This window comes from Nothoprocta perdicaria, unplaced genomic scaffold (assembly GCF_003342845.1).
Source record: "Nothoprocta perdicaria isolate Ctin4 unplaced genomic scaffold, notPer1 scaffold_31, whole genome shotgun sequence".
NCBI lineage: Eukaryota > Metazoa > Chordata > Aves > Tinamiformes > Tinamidae > Nothoprocta > Nothoprocta perdicaria.
The window spans coordinates 3,582,780-3,600,844 of record NW_020455544.1 but is presented as its reverse complement, the minus strand read 5'-3'; the positions used below and the strand labels follow the sequence as shown (position 1 = coordinate 3,600,844).

General features: G+C 39.2%; 1 long non-coding RNA gene across 2 annotated transcripts in view; it reads right to left on the bottom strand.

The window, feature by feature from the left end:
* LOC112950159 overlaps positions 1 to 10,170 on the bottom strand; it is a 149,156-nt gene extending 138,986 nt beyond the window's left edge. For both annotated transcript variants that reach the window (XR_003249965.1, XR_003249966.1), the window contains exon 1: positions 10,033 to 10,170. This is a non-coding gene — a long non-coding RNA (uncharacterized LOC112950159). The remainder of the gene's footprint in view (positions 1 to 10,032) is intronic.
* Between the last annotated feature and the right edge of the window lie 7,895 nt (positions 10,171 to 18,065).

The window sequence follows — 18,065 nt, the reverse complement described above, 5'->3', positions numbered from 1 at the left end:
AGCATTTTGATCTAYAGACACTACGGCACTGTCTCCCAACAATCACCTGCTGTGAAAGGAAAGGGGAGAACAGCTCGCCTCACATGCCCAGGGAGAACACACCTTCTCCCAGCCTGAACTTCCACCAAACTAAATCTCCAGAAGAGCAAGCATTGTAAAGCTGCCTTTCTTTCCCTGCGAAAAGAGGGATGAAGTCCACCAGTGCCGTTCCTGTTTTACAAAAGGCAAAACTTCACAGTACAGAGGACGAATAAACCTCCTCTGTTCGCTCYGTGGCTTTGGGCAAGCTCTTTCAGACTGGATTAATAATTTGAACACACAGCTGTGATAGGAGACAGCACAGGGAGAGTATCTGTGCCTCAGGCAGCCCRGCCAACTCGGGGGAACAAAGAGCAGAAGAGTTTCTGTTTCCATTCTTCAAAGGGCACAAAACATGTCCCCACTAACACTGCTCATTCTGCTCCTGAGGCTAACAGGAGAGATGGCTACTCTGCTTTTAAGATCTTTGTGCCACCAAGGGCTTTATCCTCGTGCTCAAGTTATGCATAGGTTGAGACTGTGCTCAAACACAGCCACAGCAGGTACAGATATTAAGTAGACCCAAATTGGTCTGTTCTGACCCATAGGGATGATCCAGTGGAGAAAAAAAGGGAGGAAGGGAACACAGATGCTGTTGCTTTATGGTTCCTTACAGTGAACAACTTAAGGGCAAAAACTAAGGAATGAGAACTGCCCATGCAGCAGATAGGATGAGTAATTTAATTGCTACTTGCAGACTCAAGCTTCTATCTCCTCTGCTAAATATCAACTTTTATTATACAAAGTTAGTGAGCCACATCTATTCTTAAAGGACCTGTTTTGTGGTGGGCAGATGCAAGCTTCTTAACTTTAAAGGGGAAAGTAATAAATATTTCAGAATACCCACAGGTAGTTTGTGAAGAGCACAAGTTAACGTCTGTTCAAACTACAGAAGATGCTTCAGAAAAAGGCTACAGGCAGCCTGCCCTTCATTACTTGCACAACTTACTCTAAACACAGGATGCTTAGCTTATCTTCTTGCACTTACATCCACCAATATAATTGTCTCTTTGGAGCACAGAAATGACCAATCATCAACGACTCATTAAGCCTTATGAAATCTCTGCAACAAGCAACTTAATGTAATTTCTGTTACTTTGGCAATAAGATTTAAACCTGCAAACTGAAAATCATAAAACATTKTAAGACTTCCCCACTAATACACAGGCACACACCTAAACTAAGCCAAGCTGAAGCTTTTGACATATTCCATGTCATACCCTTTCAACCTGATCCTTATGTCACATCTAGCTTTCCATTTCACATGACCAAGATGTGGAGTTAAGCTGGAAAGAAAGCAAGAGCRTTGTATCAGGTCACCTCCAGAATCAGACTGTTTATTTCCTTTATATTTGCTCCAGAAGTGAGAAGAACGGTTTATATTGAGAGGGCCTAGAAACATAAGATAAAAGCCACCGAGATTCTGATCTCTTCATGTGACTCTGAAGATTGCTGCATGGAGACTGACAGCACGACAAGCACAGTTAAACACCAAATGCAATTTACTTCAGTGGAATTTAATCACTTAAATTCATGAATCCAAGGCCTCAACTTGCTGCTGCTCAGGAGAGAAAGACAGGACATATATTCCCTAAAATACCAACAAATTCTCAGGATTTATTTAGCTCTGAAAGGTTAGGAAATGGATATGCAGACAAGTTAAGGAAAGTATTATGGTTTCATTCATTTAAGATAAGTATATTTGAAAAGAAGCTGCTATAACAGTCTGAGGCCGCAGCTTAGGACCACACCAAGTAGTCCACATTCCTGTTGCCCCAGTGCTTAGGGCTAAACAAGACAGGTGAGGCTTCTGTGAAGGTGGAGACTTGGAGAACTTCAACACCTGTGACTTAAAACATCCTCTTGTAAGGCAATATAGACAACTTCAGTTTAGTACAGCCATGGTCAGTCCCTGCTGAGTTTTTAGTGTACACACAGTGAACTTCCTCAGAGATATTTAGAGGACTGAGAAGTCTACAGACATGATTTGACTGCAGCTACATCCATGAAATAGAAATGATTCCGTGGAAATGCTGCAGAGCATGTGCATGCATCTAAATACAAAGCCTGCTAAGACGGTGAGTTGACTAGTCTGAATATATGTGACCTTGCTTCCAGATCCCCACTGCACTAGTCCTTCAGACATTGCAAAGCTTGACTGCTTYTCTCTCCCAGGCAGTCACAAAAGCAGACAAACTATTAAAAAAAGCAAGTTTGTCACAGTGTGGCTCTCAGGTTATTCTATCATCTGGGCTTGATCAGAGTCTCTTACCTAAACCAGCCTGTCACTGTGGTGACTATACTATCTTAGACAGAAAGAGAACTACAGATGTCAGAAGACATAGCACTCCTGAGAGCACAAGCCATCACACRGATAATGCAGTTTAGAGTGTTGTGTTGTAAAAAAGAAATAAACAGTATTTTTCAGTACTTTTCCTTACAGTGTTTTGGGTGTTATGGTAGAGAAATAAGACACCAGTAAAACATTTGACATATGCATTTTAGTGTTTTACTGTGAAGTGATAGTGTGACGGTCTTCTGAAGTCTCACAAATTGCGTGCAATAGCTTGCTAGAATTGTACAGGAAAATAACTGCATGGCTTTTCCCTAGAATACTTCACTTATTACAAGCATGTTTATCTTAATTTTCAGAACAACTTATTGTAAGAAAGGAGCAGAGGGAGTTCGTTTGGGTTACAGAATGCAGAAGACGTCACAAGTTGATCTTCATCTAACAGTCTGCAGTGTAATCATTGCTTCTATACTGACTGCTCAGCAAAGTAAGTGATGTTGACACAAAATAACAAGCCACAGCACAGAATAGCTAGCAGAAAGAAAGCCCCAGGAAGGATGTAATACGGCAGTTTATCTTTTTAACCCAAAGATACTGGAATCATTTGTGGATGGATCTTTGTCCTTTCACCCAGACACTCACTCCAACTTTAACACTTGGCTTTGATTCCTTTTTCTTTGATCATTCTATGACTCTAAACAAGATGAAATACAGAGCAAAGGGTTCTAGCAGAAACTAAATATAGTGTAAACTTTAGATCTGGCTATTATTTTATACTATTGCCATAGCAGGAGGACCACACAGCATCAAAACTCCTGAGAAAAATGTAGTTATTTTCTACCAAAGACCTCACGGACAATACAGGCAGGGCACCCACCTCTCCGCACAGGGCAACCATTACATACAGCCCCACAGCTCATCCTTGCAACATGGAGGGAACAAAGGACTATGATTCTTTTGCTGACCAAAATTTTCACTCAATGCCTGTTCATTATTGTCATCTCTATTATTAATAATGAGTTTTGCCTTTAAAATATTTTGGAAATAGGATGCATGTTTTTCGAGGGCTGAAACTCAGATCCTCAAAAGTATTTGAGTTTCTAACTGCTGTGAGACACAGCAGAACACCCAGTTTTGAGAAACTGCACCTATACAGCTTCCATCTGAAATGAAAGACCAAGTTTGTAAATGAATTAAGCTCATAGCTATCAAAAGGAGCTATAGTTCAGAAAAAAAATGGAAGAACAAGTTATTTGAAAATGTAGTAAGAACTAAGAACTATTTTCTTATTCTATTTTCTTCCAAATGTCAGAGGAAAAAATACGTACAAGTTCTGAAATACTGTGCTTCTAATAAYATCTGTTACCCCAAAGCACTTGAAAAAGCTCTTATTTAACATCTGTTTCTTCATGAACACAACTGTGTGCCACACAAAAATACAAACTATGAAGAGACTTCTGGTAACAGAACGTCTTTTCTCAAGTGCAATTTATCTAGCCTTTAGAGTCTAGAGCTACTTMACCCTCAAAAAACTGAAGCAAGATTAGAAGCAAATTTAAACACCACAATTTTAAACAAAAGTCAAAATAAATGTTATGTCCTCTAGAGCAAAAGTCCTCCCTATTACTAGAGGAAACTTGTCCTGAGCTGTAAATCAGAGACTTGCAAGCAATGTACCAATACTCATTCCTCAGCCCTCTACGCTGCCTTTGCGACTCTCCCATCCAAGCACAGGCCCAGGCAAACCATGATTATAATAGCTTATGAAGTCTGTCAAGTCACTGAATAAGGTGATAAGATGTATTTTTTTTCTCTTGTCATGAAAAAGAATGAAGACTTTAAGACACTTGGAGGTTCTTAAGAATTCCCACAAAGACTGGAGAAACTGCATGGAGATACAGCCCAATATATCCTGGCAGATATATATATATATGTTTTATATCAAGCTTGACTTTTCTCCATTAGAAATTATCTCCCCTCCAAAAAATACAGTTCTAAATACAMTGAAGGCGAAGAGGAGAAAAGACAAAAAAGTCAACAAATAGACAAAAATAGGCTAAAATACAAGATCCAGGGTTTTCTCACAATTACACCATGAGTTAAAATACCAAAATATGAGATGATTTAGAGAAACACCTCAAGTCCCACTTGTACTTTTCTCTCAGCAGACTGAAAAAAACAGCACTCAAAGCAGCTTGTTAAGCAGTGAGTAACAGTGTAAACAATTTAAAAAAAAAAATTGACAATCTGCTCCTTATACAACTCCTTTCCAGCCAAATTGCACCTATAAAGTTATTGCAGAACAGCTTTGGAGCCTAAGCAAACCTGAGCTGCATGTTTTATGGCTTGTGGGATAGTGCATTACAGTTTCTTAATTAGTATGTATATACATAGTTTTCTTACACTGCACTTTAGGAAGCAAAATAGCAAAAGCTTTATATGTTTACAATACTGAATGACTTCTAAACCTTTCATGAGGAAGCTGGCTTACACAGAATAACCCAAGTTTTGCTCAACTAACATTGTTTTGTCCTGTTCACCTAACAGTTTCCAAACATCCAACTTTGGCCTTAAACCTTAGAAGTTATTTTTTAACAATGACAAATTGGTGACTTCCAAGCCATTGTCACTCTATTCCCTATCCCAAAGGCAGGTCAAGTTAGACAGTAATATCATCTACTGACAGAAATCCCAAGGCCTTGGTGACTCAAAGCAAGGATACACATGGTRCCTCAAGCAGTATTACAGTTCTTCTAGCAATGATCATAGAAGTAAAGTTTAGGGTGGCTTTGCAGCTCAGTCCTGTAATAAAGCATTTTCATTAGGAATCATATGAAACTTCAGGCTTTGGATGGAAGATTGGCTCAAAGAAGTCAARAAGTTTGTTCTCCTTAAAAATGAAATCTACTTTTTCAGAGGGAATGACTCCAACACTTCCAATTGTATATAATGAATAACACTTAAAATCAATTCTTCATCAATAGATTGAAAATTGAGGCAAGGTATTTTCAGAGTTTTCATTTAACAAAGGGCAATACTGGACTGCCTTTTGGTATCATTCTTTGTTCTCAGTTATTAACATAAACCACTACAGGTTCTTTTTTCTCTCATGCAGGATAATGGTACCAGCGTAGATGTGTGTATTATTGTCTCATGAATAATCAATCAAAAAATCTGTTATGTCCCTTCACAGACAAAGTACATTAAAGATAAAAAAAGAGGCTTTATCCCATGTGTGTTCTCAAAAAAGTTAAGTAAATTTCCTACCAGGTTCTACATTCCAGGGGGAAGCATCTCCTATTTGTGTTTGTGTGCATRTGTTTGTGCTTATGTGTGTCAGGGCTGGCTGGATGAAGGAGAAACTTGGAATAGATCATACTTTTAAAAGCCAAGTGATCTTTACATTATTGAAGCTTGTTGTCATGCATGTACTATCCAATATAAATTATGAATTGCCCTTTTCTGAAGCATCAGGTCATCACTGTTCTTATGTGCTCACACATTAATGTGCAAGATCATCCTGAGTGATCTGAAGGCATCAGGCTTGCTCTCCTAGGTGGCCTTTTCCTCCTGTATCAYACAGGATGTGACAGCAAAACTGCTTATAAAAGTTAGGCAGAAAGAACACATGGGCACATCAGTAGCAGCACAGGTATAGAGACAGCTTCCAAAATGGATTTTTTGCAGCAGTCAGAGACCAAGGTAATTATGGCACATCTCTGGCATTTATGACCACAGAAGGGAAGGCAGGAGAATCTTCTTAGCAGAGCATACCAGAGGCCAAGTTTCTTACATWTGTAACAAAGTAGTGCTCTTTCAGACTGCCTCAACTTGTTTGTTTAAAAAAATTATATACCAAAAAGCTTCAAGTATTATACAGTTATCTGCATTGTTTAAGTGTGATATGCTATAGTTATTTTTCCCTTAGGAAACTGCAAAATATTCAGGATCACAAAATAGTTGTTCAGCTGTGTTGATCTAACTATGCTATTCTACACAGGAATACCAGGCTTAGCAGATCCTAGGCCAGTGAGCACGGCAACGTACAGGCAGTTTGAGAGGCCAGGCTTACAATGCTTTGGTTCCATGAGGTTGCTGGAGGCAAAATAACTTTTCTTAGACCTACTTGAGAAAATTAATGGAAGTGGAAGAAAAAACACGGGGTCTATTTTTGCTACTTTCTTCCATATCTGAAACGTAATTTGCACTTTTTCCTTTTTGATCTCTTGGCTTGCCAGGTTAGATATGACTGGTCTAATATCAGTTTATCTTTATTAGCAACATGAATCTTGCTACTAGAGTGTCTTYTGAATTACTATCAACAGAAGGAGTAACTGTTATTCATTTAGATCTTAAGAAAAATGGCTAAGCAGCCAAGCCAGACCTTCACTGTTCTCAGTTTTGAGACAACACTTTACAAAACTCCACAGAAGTCACAAAAGTGAAATATTCATAGGAAGAAGATATAAAGGCACACACTTATTACACATTAAGTTGTAATAAGTATGAATTGGGGCAATTCTTTTTGCTGCTCATCTATAAAACTAGAATCATTGATCAGGCAAATACGGTAAACATCATTAGACATTGGGTTAGAGTAGTAACAACAGTCACTGTATAAAATACGTGAATTTCAAATCCTGTGCTACTGTGAGATTAGTAATTTTATTGCCATAAAATGTATGAACTGCTATCCAACTTTTTGTATGTTCAGCATCTGAAGTCTAGTTGACAGTGCATGGTAGAAAGATGGAATTCRGGGAGCACTCCCGGAGATTATTCCTGCCATTTTCATCTGTGCTGACATTCTTACTGATMAGGATGAAATTCACAGAGAAATCACAGTAAAATGAAACATGCAATAAACTTGTTAAAATCCAACTAGACTTTAAGCTGATATAAAGAGATGTCCTGACACTCTATAAATCYCTTTGACACCTGTTACTAACACTGTGAAAGAATTTTTCCCAAGGAATATTTTAATTTGCAGCTAATTTTAGACTCATGTTTACGTTATAATAGAACTAATGTTTCTGTCTTGACAACTTTATTGTTTATGGCTAAAAAGAATCATGCAGGATTTCTCAAGGGAAAACAAAAGCTAAACTTGAGCAAAAGGCATGCAAACAAGAGTCAAATGACTTGATAAGAAACTGCAGAAAACTGAARGCTACAAACCCTTCACAGGCAAAAGGAAAAGGAGATGGAGAAAGAAGCAAACTGTAGCTGGGGATGGGGGCGGGGGGGTGAAATAAAAAATAGAGTGTATTGAAGAGTATATTGAATAGATTGTCAGGAAACAAGTCTGTGTACAAGATGCAAGTTTAATTGTCTGGCAGATACTTCTCCAGGACCAGATACATGGCAAGCTTTTCTAATTCACTGGAATTCCCATTCAAATCCACTTTTCCCTTTACTTTCATGTTGGAGAAAGGAAAATTAAAGTGCAGTAAGAGATATAGAACGGTGCTTTCTGTTTTCTTAATTTAGCTGTACACACATAGCCTGTTAATCAGGTCAGGATGATTAACTTCTTGTTCATTGAGTACCAGGCTTGAATTATTTGGCAACACTGCTTTGAACGTTCAACTGATATGAAGCTTATCCAGGTTCRCTACCAACAGGTCTGAGAACAGGTATTACACAGAAAGGTCAGAGATAATCATACCTTCCTCCTGATTCAGGAAACAAGCATTTTGCTAGGGGTTATTATTTTTATTTTTTTAAATCACTGGCCTGTCTTGTCTGCTATTTCATTACAATAATGGCTATCACATCCTCATGGAAGTCCAAAAATAAGAACTGAGAATAAATATGATTTAAAGAAATACAGCTAAACATCTCAGCAGTCYCTTCACTTTTTATTCTGCAACATCCTATATCACTTGGACATAAGCTCATACTCAAAAACATCCCTGCACAGGTAAACACTACAGAACATGCTTAAAAATTATGAAGGACGTAAGATGAAATAGTATCACCATAACCCCCAACTGTAAGCAGCATCTTCTGAACACATCAATGAGTGCCCTCTCTGGATCTTCCAAGAGGTAAAAATGCAAAGATCACATRAAAAATTACTGACATTATTGCCTAAAAGTCTACATTAAGCTCCAGATAACGTCAATTCAACAAAATGTAGCTGCTTACAGTGAACAAGAATGGTCTTAAATCAATATTCTGTTAAATACTTCCTGCACTCTTAGCCATTAATTGCCCCACAATARCACAAATTACATTTTAACTGCATGTATACCAGTAACAAAGCCTGTGTCGACTTTATAATTGATTCATTTTCAGCAACTTGCATTTTTTCCCCCTATTCCTGTCCATATATATTCAAAACATGAAGAGATAAGACTTGCATTGCCAGGATGGAGTTGCGTACCATCACATACAATTCAGAGGCTGTCTTTTCACTACCAAGAGAGAAGTTTTCCTTAAAGGTGCTTAAGCCCAACACAACTACTCAGCCTGTGATTCCTCTCTCTAGTGAGAGATGTTCTGAGAAAGTGACAGTTCTGTTGCATAACATGATGTGTTACCTTCAGTTCCCATTTATCTCATGGATGTAATTGAATGAAAATGCTATCTGACACACTCTTTCTGATCAAGAGACTGATTTAATGGCATTTTATAGCTAGCTTTTGTAGACAAAGCAGTAAAAGGATGAAAGGATCAAATCCCATCACTGTAAGTGCCAGACATCTAACTAAAATCTACCAAGACCGTAAGATACTTTTGTGACACATTACTATTTTAGAACTAAAGGACAAAAAGCACAGTTAAATCAACTTTGCCTTTAGATAAATAAAGCAGAACATAGTATCTCTCTATTAAAAGACTAGCATTTCAGGTTTGAAAATCATCCAAGAATACATATACTAAAGGGCTTTCCATCTAAGTAGTCACTGGACTGATTTTCACAACTACAGAAGTCACAGGATGTGCATACAATGTGCTACTCGTTGAGATAAGCTTTAGGAGAAACATCTCCAGCTGTTTTCRTCATTGCCCCACAAGGGACAGAAGTCACACGGTTTTAATACAGGGTACACCTGTAAAATAAAGGCAGTGCCATGATCTTGATTTAAAAATGTCAGGCAGCTTTASAGGTCAACATCCCAGGCAACTTTATATTGACAGTATTTAAAATTCTTTCAGACCAGACAACACTGGACAGACAACACTGTCTCATCCTGAACACTATAAACCTCAAGGCCTGCTGTCCATAACTAGTCTTGACTGTAGATGCTGGAAAATAAGTTATCTAGATGAAATGAAGGGCATATTTGTAGGTTTGCCATGCCAGTGAATAGAAATGTGTAAGAGCTAAGTTATATGATACATTAAAACAGATCAAAATCAGTAAGCAGGTAYACACGTTCTGAAGCCTTACTCAAACTTGGTACAAATTCCACCAGTTATGATGCTTCTAAATGTCAGCCGATACAGACTTTTCAGCTGTAATTAAAAAACCTCAGGACCAGGAATTCTGCTACAYGTCCCTAGTTTAACACCTTAGCTGATAATCTTCAAAGAATTTGGAAACTCCTCCCTAATCTTTTTTTAAGCAGAATTAACACCACAACAAACCTAATAAGCAACTCAGTCATTTCTCCTTCTTCCTTCTGCTTGTAATATTAACRAAAATTACTCACCCCTCTTCATCATCTTGCCACATAGGCTGGAAACAAGAATCCAGAGTTCTCTGATACTGATCTTTCCTCTTAAAACAGGGACATACTTCAGAAACCAGGAGCCTCCTTCTAGAGCTTTATAAACTCCTTMATTTACATCTACCACCTGCAATCATCACTGCAGTTTCCTGATCATTTCACCTAACCAATTCAAAGGCAGAGACCATTTACCCCCTTAATTATTTAAATCTGTACAGGTGCACTGGGTCAGTGGATTTACTCCACATTTCAGCCTTGGATGAGAGAGGCTAATTAGTCTACAGRTGATCAGCAGAGCCCATCATTGCTTCTAGGGAGCACACAGGAATCATTCATTTAGTTTAATTACAGTAGGAAACTTGGTGCTGATGGAAAGTTCTGTTGAAACCTATTAAAAAAAAAAAAAAAAAAAGTCATGTCCTGCCTGTATTTTTGGAGTCAGTTGTGTATTTAGCGCCCTGTGTCACTGTTCATCCTTATACCTCCTTAAAGTTTTGATCAAAATCTTACAGGAAGCCCCTGTTCAGCCTGCAGCCTTTCCCAAGGGGCACACAGAACCACTGACCTCCTAGASTGTCCTTATTGTCATTACCTCTTAAAGCTCACAGGTTTCACAACACATTAGGTCCTTCTGGAGTGGCAGACAAGCTCTACAGGGCTGTTGACACTTTGATGTCACCCACAAACACCCCAGGTTCTGACTGTCAGTGGTTATTTGTTAGAGGTGGCAGTCATCCCATGGCTGTTCCCATGGATGGGATACATGGATGCTCTCCTAAGTCACCTTTCACCTGTACATTCACCATTAGGCTTTCAGAAGAAGAACAGTGGCACCTGCTTCTCACAGAAAGAACACRTTGATTAGGCAATAATGTAAATGCATGTCAATGTTTCTTCACTAGTTGATAGAACAAATTGTTTTAAAAGACAATTTAACATAGGAACATAGATTGCTGTCCCATAGCTTGAAGAAAGACTAGATTCTCATGCCCTGWTTACAGTCAAGAAACTCCTGCTGTACAAAAATGTTCACTGACTTGAATGTGGCTATGAAAATTCTTGATTCAACGGGAAAACCTGAAGTCTGACTTGCTAAGAATCCCCATTTGAATCAATTATTCTTACAGGTAGGCATAAATTACTCGTTGAATTTTGCCAAAAATAACAGTCAGAACTGAAAAAAAATCATTAGTTTCATTTGGAAGAATCTAATCAGCAAGAAGAAAACATCTTACTGTTTGTTTAACTGTAAGATAAATGATGTGATTTTCAATAAGAACACACTCACATCTGATCCTGTCAAAATACTGTAGTATAGATAGAAAACCAATGCCCTTTTGCATACCCTTTGAAAATATTATTTAAATAGTTTCACAAAATTCTACAAGATAGTCTTTCTCCTAAGGACATAGTTCTGGTGAGGGAAAAACAAAGGTACATGGAGATTTCCAAAGTATTATGTGTAATGCCACTTTAGCAATGCATTATTCCTAAGTAATAAATAATTATGCAAACTCAGATTAGATTCCTTGTCTCTATGGCTATTGAATGCATGAACTAAGAAACATAATTTTGTAAAAGAATATTTTCCCTGKCCTCCAAATTTCTCACACAAATGTAGTACTGCTGATTTTTAACTCTTATTTTCCTAAAAATATGACTAAGCACTTTCAAACAGGTGCAAAGAAAGACATATCTGTCACTGTAATGTTCAGGCCAATGCAGAACAAGCAGGCTYTCCAGGAGGATGTCCTCTTGGCTAACTTGTGACTGAATCAACCAGTTTGAAAATATTTGCATTTTGTTCATTTATATACTAGATAGTGCTGTATTTGTAAAAATCAAAGAGGATAATGCAACAGGCTGCAGTAACAGCTGACATGTTCATAAGTCAGTGTTCTTCTGGTAGCAAGATCCTTGAGGGAAACTCTTACCTTCTTCCATGGTAGCATGGCTAAAAAGCTCAGCCTCTCTTAGGAATGCTCCAAGCCTGAGTCCTTCTTGCCCTCCTCGGAGCAGGATAACGGGCACCTCTGCCCAGTGCTATCACAGGGGAGGTGACAGAGCAATCTCTGACTTGGTGACCTCTTCGTGTGCCCCAGCTGAAAGGGACACAGGCAGATGGGGGGCAAGAGAAATTCAGACCCTGAATCTCTTACGAAGCCCCACCAGATGCACTTCCAAATGTTGTGATTTTTGAAATGCCTTTACAACYGGACAAAATGTTTTCTCCTTCCCTGCTGTCAGAGCACCTCCCTGCGCCCACTGACCTCAATGCCTGACTCTTCCCTAGCAAATGGCATACACCAAAGGGTCTTTAATTTCTGCAGTGCCTGCACTAACAAGCAGCACCAGAAGCAAGGATGACAGAATATGTACTTCACTTATGAGTCACACAGAGTTTCTTTCTCTTTTGACCTTCAAACTCCCCATTAAAATTGTTGCTTTTGGCAGAAGCAAAAGCTCTTGATCACAAAATAAGAAGGAGGAGGGAGAGGAGGCTGCAGTGATGAAATGGAAAAAATCAGACATCTGCCCAAAGTTTAGACTGCTGAAAGAATAACATTTCCAAGTTATTTTTCCCACCAGAAATAAGGGAAAGGCCATGATAGCTTTTGAAACCGTGAGCAGCAAGAACAGTGGGGTTTGCAGTAACAAAATAAAACAGAAAATTGCAGAGCTCATATAACACATTTCCACCAGTGTTGTCTTAACTTTGTACAAAGTGTGGAAGAGCTGTCATGCCCTTGGGCAGTCTGAGGGGATGCAGTGATCTTCACAAGGTTACAAAACAAGTCAGCCCGATAACCTTCCTTTATGCCTTCTCCTTTCTCCTCCTCAATGTGCTACCCACCTTTCAGCTGGTTCCTGCTGCAGCCGTGTGTGCACCTCCACCCTAAACCCTTCCCCATACAAGGTGGTCTCCAAGCTCACCAATGCTTCCCTYGGTAGSAGGGCCCTGTGGAATTAAATCCAGGCTCCAGGTAAGGCCTGCACCTGCCCATCTAATCCCAGCACTATCATTTCCTGACTGCATCTGATTCAATGTCAAGAGTCTCAAGGACAATCTTTTAAAGATTATCTTTACCCATCACAGCCCAAACGCAACGCGGGACATGGGCCAATGTCTCATTGTGCTGGTCAGATGATTTTGTATTGATCAAAGGAGAAGTCCTTGTGAAAGAGGAGCAGAAGGAAAGCATGATTTAAAAATATCACTAGTTTTCCATAGCAGTCATTAGCCTGTTCTGCTAATGACCTTTATGGGCGGCTGCAGCCAGCCCGTTCCTTCCTGCTTGTGCCCCGCAGTGCAGACTCACCATGTGTGTGATGAGCTGTGTGCGTGCATGGGCATGGGCGTGTGCACCTGCACCAGGAAGAGCCTCATGCATTTGRCCAGTCTGCAAGGCCATCAGGGCAGAAATCTCTCACTTCCCACTGGTATAAGGCTGGGACAAACTCTTAAAAAGAAAAAAGAAAAAAGCTGCCAGCTATGAAGAAGCAACAGAGGGAACAATTTCAGAAAGGAATGGACCACACAGTCCTTTGAGCCTGAAACTGCCTGAAGTTAAGAGCTCACAGAAGAAGAATAAACTGGTGGTGCTGTAATTGAATTTTTATGGAAATAAACAGGTGGCAGATTTACTATGGCTGCGGGGATAGTAGGGGGTGAAATGCTGCAGCCACATTAACCTGTTTAATTTAACAGCCTCTACACTCCAAGAAAAAAAAGAAAAGATATTGTGTAGTTAGTTCAGTCAGCTGGATGCCTAATGTAAATAACTACAATTACCTTAGTCTGGATGGGAATGGGGCTTTGTGCCAGCTCCGTCTTAGTTGTGACATTCATTAATTAAACCCCAGGAAGTTAAAAAAAACAGAATAAAACTTTTGATGCCGTCAGAAGAATCGAGACCCAGAGGAGGCGCCGCACGTGGCAGCCCGTGCAGGGCTGGCCTGAGCGCTCAGTGCAGGGCCTGCTGCAGCTCAAGGCTCGCGCTGCRGCCCCCGCTGCTCCTGCGCTGTCCGAGAGGGGCCAGGAGGCGGCTTGTCCCACACCATGGCCCACCTAGCTGCAGAAAACGGGTCGGCGTCTAAGGGCAGCCCTCAGCGCTCGAGGAGAACCTGCATCAAACACACACAGGGAATTTAAACCATGGCATATTTATGGTCAAGGTAATTGCAAGGGGAGGGCTGGAAACACTGGGTATAGCTTCATTTCCCTTAACTGCYGATGCAAAACAGAAAGAGGTTGAAGCATGAGTAGAGCTATGTTTGCACGCTGGCACGTAAGAGGTGTATGAAAGAAATGCTGCTATATTATTCAATATTCCAGGGCAGCCCTATAAAACTACGCAGTAAGGGAACAGGGAGGATGCTGTTAGGCACTCACCAGCCAGAACTCAGTTCCAGGACTAAGTCCCCCCATGCAGATAGACTTGAAGAATATGACTTATCTTTAATGGTGCACTATCTTATTGACACATTCCCACTGCACTGCTCTTAGTAAACTGCTGTGAGCCCCCTATACTTTTGGATGTACAGCCATGAGAACACTTCATACATAGTACTCCTTTTAAATGAGGCAAAGTATCTCCGAATGTGCTTCCCCAGCATAACTGCTCCCTTCAAAAAATGGAGTCAAATTCTTTCAGTATGAACTGGTATTGTCCTTGGTTTTAATAAACCTRCAGTAATTTGTGTTACTGAAGATCTGGGCCAAGTGACTATGTAATTAAAGACTGCAGTGCAATTGCTACTCAGTAATATGGCTGAGATTGAGCTTTGGTTTTGTCACTACCTGTCTTCTGAGCAAAATACCGGATCTTTAACATTCTCTCGGTGTTGGTCTTAATGTAATTTTCTAGCTATCTTAAGAACGGAATGATAGAAAACATAAAAATCCCATATCTGAAACATTTAGCAAGACATGACTGGAAAATGCCCACTGACCCATGTCTTATTTGGTTTGTTCTGTGCAATCTATAAGCTGAACACCGAAGAGTCCTTCTTTATTCCCCACTAATCTTCAGTAACTTATTGCCTCTTTCCATTTATTTATGGACAACAAACCCCTGCATTCCCCTCTGAACATTAAGCAGTTGCTACTCCACTTACTGGACATCTTCCAAAGCCAGCATCATCATACAGTTTTGGTACACCTGCCACAGCAAAACGAAAAGGTCAAGAGGGCAGCAGCATCAGAAAGGATCTTTTGGAAACAACAGGTAAGGAAGCTGAAATCTGTTTTTCCATTGTTCTAACTATGCTCTCAAGTCCCAAGAAGAAAAACGGAGCATGTGTTCCTGGCTCCACTTTAAAATTTTAACTTCTGTAAGAATACTCATTCGTAGTAGTTGATGATGATGAAAGTGTAAACCAAATGCAGAATAAGGGCCTGGTTTTCTGTCCACATTGAATCATCTAAGCAAACAGTGGATTTAAACACCAGCCCTCTGGACTCAGAGGGATCATTTGTGGCAAGCTGTCAATGCTCAATAAAGCACTCTTGGCCAGTATCAGTGACTCCCGTCTTAGCTAGCAGACATCATCATCAGCCTGAAATACCACCACGCACCATTAGGGCATGCAAAAGATAGAGACAATGAATCTAGAAGCTGAGTACAAAGGAAAAAATCTATCACAAGGRTTATTTGTCTACTTTATTTCTCCCTAGTCTTCAGTCTTACCTGCAGGAAGCCAGTCAGCTCATCCCTGGCCCTGAGACTGGTTCTGACAATCAGTTCACCCTGGAAATTAAGCAGTAATCAATACTAACAGTAGTAAGTAGCTGGTGTCACTTTCCATGGTCATACCCCCACCCCACAATGGGCAGTATGATAGGAAAAAAAAAAAAACAAAGAAAAAATTACTTTATACAAAAAAAGCACATCACCATCATGGCATTTGAAGGCACACCCAAGAATGCTCRTATTTGCTCAAATTTGCAGCTGGGTTGATACTACCACCTTGTGGATGCTGCAGTAAAAACTGAATCAAAAATGGAGGGAAAAGCAGCTCGGATGAGTTTAGCAGAAGGCCAGYCAGCAAATTATTGCAACCATCTAGCAAGCCTCTTAACTGTAACCACGCTGACAGAGGCAAAAAAAATAGGCTATGGGTTAGGAATTGCCTGTTGTTTGCCCATTCTCAGGGATGTTCTCAGTCCAGCAAACATAAAACAATTTCTTTGATCAAAAAGCAAGCCAGAACCCTTGAAACAAAGTCAGTACTCTAATTCATAGAAAGCAAAAGACATAGCCTGTGATTTTTGACTATAAGAAATAGCCCCAGGTTTGAAAACCCAAAACTCAGTATTTCTTAGTTTTGTAGTTAATCACTACAATTCTTAAATATTATTATAGATGCAGATGAAGACTACGTAAACTATAATTATTGGCATCAAAACTCCATTCAGATACAGACAGAAAGAAAAAGCAATTTTTTTTTTTTTCCTGTTCTGTTAAACTTCACGAAGGTTGTTGTTCTGGAAAATATAGCTACAGGCCACCACAACACTAGGATTTAACATGCAGGGATAAGAGGCTTTTATGGGCAAAATACGCAAAATATTACACTGATGAGGATTTTCTTYAGAAACCTGTGTCCAAACTGGCCACAACAAGCCACAAAGGCTGGAAAATTATGTTACCTCTCACAGTGGTACAACATAATGAAACTGTTGAAACAAGAAAAATATGATACAGGTATGTTAGTGTCTTGGGAGTCCAAAGATACCATAAAATACTTAAGCTTCACTCTTCTTATTGTCAGAACCTTTTAATACTTACATAGTGTTTTATCACCTTTTTTGTCTTTTCTTCTTTAGGTCTTTATATGTAATGGATACAAATAAATCTGATAGGYAGTGGCAAATATGTAGTGCTGGCAACCTAACAACTCATTTTTTTTATCTTCTTCTTTACATCTGTTTTCTTAAACCTTGTTACTTCTTGGCACACATCCACAATAAGTTAATATTCCTTTGAATGAACAAAAGCATGTAAAGCAAACCAAACTGCAATTAAAATAAATTGTGAAGGCTTTCCCCCTGGCAGCATGAAAAATATTCAAGGAGCTAGTTCTACATATTTACAGCAATTTTAAATCGGTTCCAATATGCATTCAGTGACATAAATGCATCAACTATTTTAAAAGTATTGGACAAAGAGGGGTTTTTTTCTATGAAATTTTTTTTTTAAGCAAATTCCCCAAATCTTTTGGCTGTCTTTGTGCTTTCTTTCTGTCGCATCCATTTCAGTCTCACATATTCTCTTACTCTTTTTTGTTGTTGTTCCTATATGTGATTACTGTTACTCAAATCTCTCATGCTTATTTCTCAAAGCAGTATTTTCTGTATAGAAGAATGTATATATCTATTACAGATTCTAGCTTTTTCTTTTTAATTATTTCCAAAATGGCTTCATTATGGCCTTACGCTTCAAAGTGTCCCACAATCTTTTTCTGGGAAATACATCATCCTGCTTACATTTTTACCAGTTGATGAACTCCATAAAATAGTYTTCATATTTCCATTTCAGTGGCACTAAAAAGTGCGGAGTTTTATGTAAAACTTAATCTGAATTGACATCCACTCTATTTTTTTCAGACTTTGCAGTCAAAATTTTAAATCAAGTGAAACTTGATTTAAGTCACCTCCAAGTTAACACAGGGGTGCATGATGATGGTGCATTTGGGAAGCTCCTCTAACAGCGACATGAGCACAGCCTTACTTACATCAGATGAATTCAGTTACCTGAAAGGTAGGCCAGGAGAAGTCTCATGTTCTGCAACTTTTAGTACAGTCCAAATTTGAAACAACATAAGTAAACACCACTACAATTTGCATCTTACCTTTTCCTTCCTTCCTTCCTTCCTTCCTTCCTTCTTTCTCTCTCTTTCTTTTTCTCTTTCTTTCTCTCTTTCTTTCTTTCTTTCTTTCTTTCTTTCTTTCTTTCTTTCTTTCTTTCTTTCTTTCTTTCTTTCTTTCTTTCTTTCTTTCTTTCTTTCTTTCT